Source organism: Gossypium arboreum, chromosome 2 (genome assembly GCF_025698485.1).
Source record: "Gossypium arboreum isolate Shixiya-1 chromosome 2, ASM2569848v2, whole genome shotgun sequence".
NCBI classification, from domain to species: Eukaryota; Viridiplantae; Streptophyta; class Magnoliopsida; order Malvales; family Malvaceae; genus Gossypium; species Gossypium arboreum.
This window is the reverse complement of record NC_069071.1, coordinates 68,888,964-68,898,458: the sequence shown is the minus strand read 5'-3', so window position 1 is coordinate 68,898,458 and position 9,495 is coordinate 68,888,964. Positions and strand designations below refer to the sequence as shown.

General features: G+C 36.1%; 1 non-coding gene across 1 annotated transcript; it reads right to left on the bottom strand.

Annotated features, from left to right (window-relative positions):
- Nucleotides 1-6,290: 6,290 nt before the first annotated feature.
- Nucleotides 6,291-6,397, bottom strand: LOC128289989 (small nucleolar RNA R71). The gene has a single exon (XR_008279629.1). It is a non-coding gene; the product is annotated as a small nucleolar RNA R71 (small nucleolar RNA).
- Nucleotides 6,398-9,495: the final 3,098 nt, after the last annotated feature.

The following is a 9,495-nucleotide window of genomic DNA, read 5'->3' as shown; positions in this document are numbered from 1 at the left end:
AATATCAAGTATCTCACTTACCTTATTTAAAGTAGGAAATAAACTAATTCATACCTGAACATTTTAAATCAATTTACACATTTGTTCACACTTATCGTTGCCCAATGAACCATTCAGAATTGGATAGGACACTCGGATAATCACATATATCGTACGATGCCAACATCCCAGATGTGGTCTTACATGTAATCACATATCGATGCCACTGTCCCAGACAGGGTTTTACTCACACACATATATCGGAGTCACATATCGATGCCAACGTATAAAACGTGGTCTTACTCACACACATATATCGAAGCCATGGTCTTACTCGCACATCACATATCGGAATCCTATGTCATGGCATATGTATCCTAGCTATTCCTAAGGTTCATACTGGGCTTTCGAACGTCGTATCTCGGTTGAATCGAACTCACAAACATAGTTGCAAAGCTTGTATATATTCGGCTATTATGAATATATGTTCAAATATTTCATTCCAGGATATATTGTTTGCATTTAATTAAAATTAACAACGTCTATTTTCTTTTAAACTTACCTCGAACGATGAAAAATCGAAACAGAACGGCTAGTCGACAACTTTAGTTTTCCCCCGATCCAAATCTGATTTTCTCTTTTCTTGATCTAAATTAATATAAATTAAACTTATTTAATCAAATATTCAATCAAATTCATCCAGAAACACAAAAATGGGCAAATTACCATTTTACCCTTGACATTTTACATTTTTTACAATTTAGTCCAAATTGCATAAAACACAAAATACGCAAAATTTCACTACACCCATGTTAGGTCGAATATTCCTAGTATTCATACAAGTCCACACATTTCATTTATTTCACATTTTAGTCCCTCAATTTATTATTTTTGTAACTTAGTCCTAATTACTCAAAATCATCAAAAATTCCAATACAAAACATGTTAATCTATCACATATCTTTTATTTTCTACCATCAAAAAACAAAAATCACAAGCTTTCAACAATGGCATAACTCAAAATATTCACCAAAATAAGAAATTCAAGCATGGGTCTTGTAGATAACTTAGCAACGATCTCAAAGACGTAAAAATTATCAAAAACTGAGCTAAACACATACCTTAATCAGGCTTCAATAATGTCGAACCCTAATCTTCCTTATTTCTTTTTTTTCTCTTGTTTCAGTCATAATAAAAATGAAGAACATGACTTTAATTTATGTTTTATTATGATATATATTAACATATTACTTAATTACATATTTAACCTTTATTATGAAATTATAAAACAATTATTATCATGGCCATTACCGTCCATTCTAATTGTCAATGGTCTAATTGCTTCATAAGTGATTCATATTAATAAGACAAGTTCAACTAAGCACTTTCACATTTAACCACCACATTTTCATTTTATGCAATTAAATCCTTTTATTTAATCGGACACTCAAACGATAAAATTAAAGCACGAAAATTTCACACAAATAAATTCACACAATATAAACATAGAAAATAATTCTAAAATTTTATTTGACTTGGATTCGCGATCCCAAAACCACCATTCCAATTAGGGTCTAAAGCAAATTGTTACAGCAGTGGCTGCATATGTAGCACCTTGTGTGCAAGGTTTCCCATGTATATAATATTGATATTCTTAGTGGTTCATTAGGTAAGACAATGATAAGACTAAGTACGAAATTATTTCGAGATTGTACAGGTATGTACTCAAAGCTTGTGATTATTAATTTGTGAAATGACAATTTCAAGATAAGTTGTGATGGAAGTGAATAATGATCATGACGTTATGGTAAATTATAATATCTTATGTTATATTATTTGCATGATTAATATATGGTAAGGTTAATTTATTTCTTTCATACGAGCTTACTAAGGTATATAGCTTACTCTGCTTTATTTTCCATGTTTTATAGTGTCACCAAAACTAGATCAGATTGGAGATCATCAGAAATCACCTCACACTATCAAACTATTATTTCGGGTACCAATAGTTTTAAACATTTTGGGGCTTGGTCATTTTCTTATATGTGCCATTGTGAATTTGGCCAAATTTATTGGCTTGTAATTGTCAAAGGCTTGATGTGGTATTTGGCCATGTAACTTGGCTCATGTTGGTTGAATTGGTTGTAAGCTTATATATGTATATATATACACAGTTATGTGCAACTATCTCTTGTGTGATGTGGTTTATAAATGCTTGATAAATGGTTGAATATGGCTTAACGGGTTTGTTGTCGAATGGTTAAGGTTGGCTCATTAGTATGCTAGGAAAACTAAGTAAAATTATGCATGTTATTGGTAGCCATGTTGAAACTTGTAGTATGTGAGTTTGGTGTGATTTGGTTTGGTAAAATATGATGTTGTAAATATGTTTAGTGTGGACAATGAAATGGCATGAATTGGCCTTGTTTGTGGATGTATTGGTTGTCCAAGTGTGCTATTGATTATGCCTTGAACTTGTGCATGTGTAGGTGTAAATGAGGGTGACAAATGGCTTGGTAAATAGCCTTTATTTTGTCCATACGGGTAGACAGACGAGCCTTTGTCTAGGTCATGTGTAACACATAGCTTGCCCCATAGGCATGTGTTTCGATCGTGTGTCCCCTGCACCTAAATTTTGAGAAACAGAATGCTTAGAATTGAGCACACAAGCATAGACATAAGCGTGTGTCTCAGCCGTGTGAGGGATACGGCCTTAGGCACGAGCATGTGAAGTCTGCACCTATTTTGTGAAAATTTAATTAACCACACGGCCTAGTACACGGGCACGTGACTTGGCTGTGTAACTTCAATTTCTTCATGCATTGCAAGTCAAAGAGTTACACGGGTTAGGGACACAAGCGTGTGTGACCACACGGCCGTGTCCCAAACCACACGGGCTTGTGACCCCTGTACATAGCAAAAAATTTCTCTGTCTTGTAAAAATTCCCTGAGTTCTCGGTTTAGTCCCGGACCATTTCTAAAGTATGTTTTGGGCCTCGTAGGCTCGTATTAGGGACTTTATGATTGAATACAACTAGTTTTAATTTAGATGCAAATTTGTGACTCGATTTGTATGTAAGTCCGATAATGCCTCGTATCCTGTTCCGGCTTTGAATACGGGTAAGGGGTGTTACAAGTCCTCAACATCTTGCTTGTTGTTGTTTTTGCTAGGTAAGTTAATATAGAACTTACTATGTTAATTTTTGTTATGTTTGTATTGTATTATTTTTATTGTTGTTTAAATTAATGTGAAAATAATATTTTTTGGAATTGAATGGGCTAAATCGTAAAGTATGATATATAGAACATTTATGAATAAATACAATAATACCAAATAGATATGAAATGTTTATGTGATTGGATGAAGTATTTATATAAAATGATGATACAGAGATTGTAATGGTACAAATATTGTAATAATGCTCATGTGAACTAGTAAACGATTAGGACATGAATGGTATGACATTAGGGTCCAAAAAGGAATTGGTGTTTGATAAGGGATTTAATGATCAATGTCTTAAGATCCAACATGTGTTACGGATTCTCTGAAGCTTGTGTGAGCAGTATCGAATCATTATTTATTGATGGCTTGAAATCCAGCACGTGTTGCAGATTCTCTTAAGCTTGTATGAGCAGTATCGAATAAAGCTTGTATAGTAACCTTGATCTGAAGCTTGTATGAGCAACCCAAATAAGTCAATTTATGTGAGAAAATTAGTTTCGTGTATCTAAACTCAAATTACTAAGGTTCTCCTGGCAGAAACGGTAATTAAACGAAAATGTAATGGATAGAAAAATTGATTTTGATTTTGATTTCCATGTTTGCAACATGAGTAGGAATTGAATGGAAAATGGAATAAATTGGTATGAGTGTTTATGTAATTGAGCTAAGAAGTATGATCTTGTTATGTTAAGTTACTAATTCATTTGTTATGTTGATAGATAGAGTATGAATGTATACAAATACCATGGATTATCATGTTTGTGCCAATGTGTTTCTATCATTTAACTTGTTGTAATGTTAAGGTAATTTGAGTACTTTTATTATGAACTTACTTAACACTTAATGTGCTAACCATTTCTTTCTTTTATCTTGTAGTTTTTGGTTTGTAGAACATGTTGGTCGGATCATTGACAAGCTTACACTATCAGCTTGTTACTGGTAGTCTTTTAATTGTTTTTGGTCCGATTATGTGGCATGTACGTAGGTGTTATCATATGTGTGTTAATTTGGATGATAGTTTAATTTGAACCTTGGTTAATGATAAACCGTAAATTATACATATTTTTACCCAATGTTTAATGCATTTTATGGATGATTTCCAATTAGAATTGGTGAATTCGATGCTCCTAATTCTTCAATTTCATGTTTTACACTTAGGAGAGCATAGGAGAGCGAAAGGAGCGAGAAACGGGCCAAAAACGGAGAAAATGGGCCAAAGTACAAAATCAACACGGCCTGGACCTCCTCACACGGGTAGACCACACGGCCGTGTCAATTTGGTAGGCTCGAACACAGCCTAAAGTAATCGAACACGGGCGTGTGCCACGGGCATGTCCCTGACAAGCCCAAGTTGAGTCCAATTCGAAAAAGGCTAATTTTGAGGGCTTTTAGGCATTCCAAAGCCTATAAATACACCCTAAAGAAGGAAGAAGGGGACACGGAGAAGAGGGAGTAATGAATTACTCCAAGGAAGCCGATTGATTCATCTTAGAAGCCGGATTCATCATCAAGACTGAAGATCTCTCCTCAATTCCCTATCAGGAGTTTTGGGTTTTCTTTATGTTTTGTATTCTTTATTATTCTGAGATGTTTTCTTATTTAGTTATGAACTAAATCCCCTAAATACCTAAGGGGAATGAAACCTAAGATGTATCTTTTTATTATTTTTTGAATCGTATGATAAATATTTAACTTGTTCTTAATTATGTGTTCTTAATTCTTATTTTGATATCTCAGGATACTGATTCAAGATAAGCTCTAATTTAGAGGAGGAATAGACCCTGTTTAAGAGTACATTTATCATAATTAAGCGGAGTTGATTGCGCACCTAGACATAGGGTGACAAGATTTTGCCGGATTAGGGTGAAACCTAATAAGGGGATCCATAGGTCGAGTTAATGCAACACTAGAGTGTTAATTAGAGAAAAGTCTCGATTATTCAATCTAGGGATTAGACGTTATTAGTCTTGAATAGGGATAATAACATAACTTAGGGATCTCTACGGAACAAGTTAAATGAATAAATCGTCTGATTCGGAGCCAGAATAACAAGTATAGTCTTGGTGGATTTTTCCTTAGGTATTGTCTTCATTCAATCGATTTTTCCGAAAGCAATTCTCCAATTCCATTCTCTGTGCGTTCTTAGTTTAGATAATTAGTTAATTAAAACAAAAACCTCTTTATTCTTAGGCTAGATAATAAAAAGACAGTCATTACTAGTACTTTTAGTTTCTTTGGGTTCGACAATCTGGTCTTGCTAAAACTATACTACTGCTCGATAGGTACACCTGCCTACATCGCGATAATGGTTAGTTTCAAGAACGATTAATTATAAATATTTAAAACCTATCACGAAATAACGTGATCAAGTTTTTGGGGCCGTTGTCGGGGAACTAAGATATTAGGAACACTCAATTTTTATTACTTTAGCCATTTATTTTTCTTGCAGTTTAATTTTATATTATTATTATTACTTACTTATTTACTTTTTCCTTCTCTTGGCAAGTTTTTATAGTTTATGACTAGAAGAACCTGTCAGGGCATTACTTTTTGACAAAGAAATCGATCACACAGTTCGTAGAAACCAAAGAGAAATAAGGCGAAGCTTAAGATACATAGAGAATGAGCAAGAAGACGATACTCAACCCCCAACCGAAGAGATGGCTGAAAACCAAGGCAATCAGCTACCTCCTGCAATTGCGGTTAATCAAAATCCTACTCCACGCACTATGTATGATTATGCTAAACCTTCTTTAACAGGAACTGAATCAAGCATAGTTAGAACTACTGTAGCTGCAAATACTTTTGAATTAAAACCTAATACTATTCAAATGATACAACAATTTGTTCAGCTTGATAGTTTGCAGGATGATGATCCCAACGCTCATTTAGCCAACTTCTTAGAACTATGCGATACATTTAAAATTAATGGCATTTCTGATGATGCCATACGTCTTCAGTTGTTTCCCTTTTCACTGAGGAACAAAGCTAAACAGTGGTTGAACTCGTTACCACCAGGGTCGATTACTACTTGGGACAAATGATTGAAAAATTTTTACTAAAATATTTTCTGCCTGCTAAAACGGCTAAATTACGTAATGATATCTCTTCTTTTGTGCAGATGGATTTAGAAACACTCTACGATGCATGGGAGAGATATAAGGACCTTTTGAGAAGATACCCCCACCATGGGTTACCACTTTAGCTCTAAGTACAAACATTTCACAATGGTCTGAATCCTTCGACTCGGCAAATGGTTGACCCAGCTGCTGGCGGAACCATCAACAATAAAACACCAGAAGATGCCTATGAGTTTATAGAGGAGATGTCACTGAATAACTATCAGTGGCAAGTCATGAGGACAAAGCCAACAAAACAGCCGGCGTTTACAATGTTGATTCGGTCACCATGCTCTCTAATCAGGTAGAACTCTTAAATAAAAAGATTGATGGTTTTCTTAATTCTTCAGAGGTTCACCCAGTAATGCAGTGCGAAACAAGTGGAGGTGGAACAAACCATTCGGAATACCAACCCTATGGCCACAACATGGATAACGAGAATTAAACTTCATGGGTAATAATCCTCGACCTCAAAACAATCCATATAGTAACACTTATAATGCAGGTTGGAGGAACCACCCCAATTTCTTGTGGGGCGGTCAAGGAAATCAAAGACTACAACATCCTCCGGGCTACCAACAACCACCCTACCAATAGGAAAAAAAGGAAAACCTTGAAGAGATGCTCTCAAAGTTTATATCAGTGTCAGAAACCCGTTTTCAGAACACCGAGACAGCACTTAAAAATCAACAAGCGTCGATCTAAGGGCTCGAAACTCAGATAAGCCAATTTTCCAAACTAATCACCGAACGACCACAAGGTAGTTTGCCAAGTAATACCGAACCTAACCCAAGAGAACAACTCAACACAATTAATATTCAAGATGACGAAGGAGTCATTGAGCCTGAACCAGAACCGAGGCAAGAAACTTTGATAAGCAAAGGTCAAGGTGAGGTAGATCAAAATACAAACAAACCAGTGACTGTCGAATATAAACCTCGTGTGCCATACCCCAACGTGACAAGGAAAGACCGCTCAGATGAACAATTTGGTAGATTCCTTAAACTCTTAAAAAAATTACATATTAACTAACCATTTATTGAAGCTCTATCACAGATGCCAAACGCAATGAAATTTTTAAAGGAAATTTTAGAAAATAAGCGAAAGTTGGACGAGGCGTCACATGTGGAGCTGAACGCAGTTTGCTCGGCCATTCTCCAAAATAAACTACCCAACAAACTAAAAGACCTATGGAGCTTTACTATTCCTTGCTTAATTGGTAGTTTAGATGTTAATCATGTATTAGCTGATCTAGGGGCTAGTATCAACGTCATGCCTTATAGAATGTTTAAGCAACTAGGTATCAGGAAACCCAAATAGACTAGGATGAGCATTCAATTAGCAGATAAAACTATAAGATTCCCTAGAGGTATTATTGAAGATGTGCTAGTTAAAATCGATAAATTTATATTTTCAATTGACTTTATTGTTCTATACATAGAAGAGGATAGCAATACTCACTTAATTTTAGAAAAGCCCTTTTTAGCAACTACTAAAACCATCATTGATGTTGGCACAAGTGAACTCACACTCTGGGTGGGAGACGAAACGATCACCCTTCAAGCTCGCAATTCTGACAACACATTAGGAATTGAAAGTGATCATTTAAACCATTTTACTAAAACTAACAATATGGTGCAACCTACTTTGCAGAAGATGAGTCTAAAGGAAGCACACGAGTCGTTCTCAAGAACTAGTAGAGGACCTATTCATGAAGATCGAAGATTACAAATTGAGGAACTCGATGAATGGCAGATGCACAAACCAAGAACACCCAACAAACTGAAACTACGCCAAAACGAGCCCGATACCTCCCCAAATCAACTTAAGGTTGGTGATAAAGTCTTATTAGACGCTACAAATCCCCACATTGTCACTACCATACTGAATGAGGAAATCTCTTTTACAGTACTCAGTATTTTTTCCATTCGGTACGGTGGAGGTGAACCATCCCAAGTTCGGCACTTTTAAGGTAAACAACACCCGATTAAAACCTTATTTTGATGAGATTGATAGCAGGAATGAGGAGTATAAACTCCTCAAACCACCATGACAATTCACTAGAGAGGTAAGTCGAGCTTAGACTATAAATAAGCGCTTCTCGGGAGGCAACTCGAGCACTAACAATATTAATTTCTTTAAATTTTGGTTTTTAACTCCTAACTTACAAATAGAAATCTTGAATACAGGTGTTTCCACAGAGACACGACCAAGCACACGGGCGTGCTTAAGGCTGTGTGAAAACAGGGTAAAAGATTTCCCCAACATGGGCTACGATTAAACGCCACGGCCGTGCGATATGGCCATGGTCGAGCCTGTCAAAACAACACGGGCGTGCGACACACTCGTGTGGAAGAACCATGGTTGAGCCTGCCAAAATAGCACGGGCGTTCAACACGTCCGTGTGGAACACCCGTGGTCGAACCTGTTAAATTAACACAGGCGTGGGGCTTGCACACATGGGCATGGGAGAAGCGAACGATGCTAGACATGATCATGCGACACGGTCGTGTGAACCCACACGCCTGAGGAACACGGGTGTGTACTAAATGTCAGACGTGCCCAAATTTGAAATTTACGAATCACACGGGCTGAAATTCGGGAACACGGGCGTGTGCCATGGCTGTGTGTCTATAAATATCCTGCTCTATTCATGTTCTTCCCCATTCAAAAACCCTGACCCCAACTGTTGCAACTCCACACGGCCTTCTTGCCATACCCGTGCGCCGCCTCCAACTTCGTTTTTAACGCTCAATCTCTCTCCCTTAGCGTTTGTTTACTCCTTTCACTTCTATTTTACTTATTACTAATGCTTATTATTAGCATAATCTTTATTGCTTTCGAACTATTTTTCATTTTTCTCATTATTTTATCATTTAGTTTGCATTCTTAGGTTAGTTATTATACATTGCGTGTTAAATCAAGTTATTAAGGAAACCTCATACCCATGACTTTACCATGCTCATTCTCATGATATTTCCATGCCAATGTCTATCATTCAATTTGCATTTTTCAATCATGTTGTTAGAAAAGCGTCACTCTTTTGTCCTACACATGCCATTAATACACCCATTTTCATTCAATGATAAGGTCATGAAATTATTATATTAGTTATGTTTGGTTGTGGTTGAAATTCTGCTTTTTATTTGAAAATTGTATTCCCTTTACTTTGAC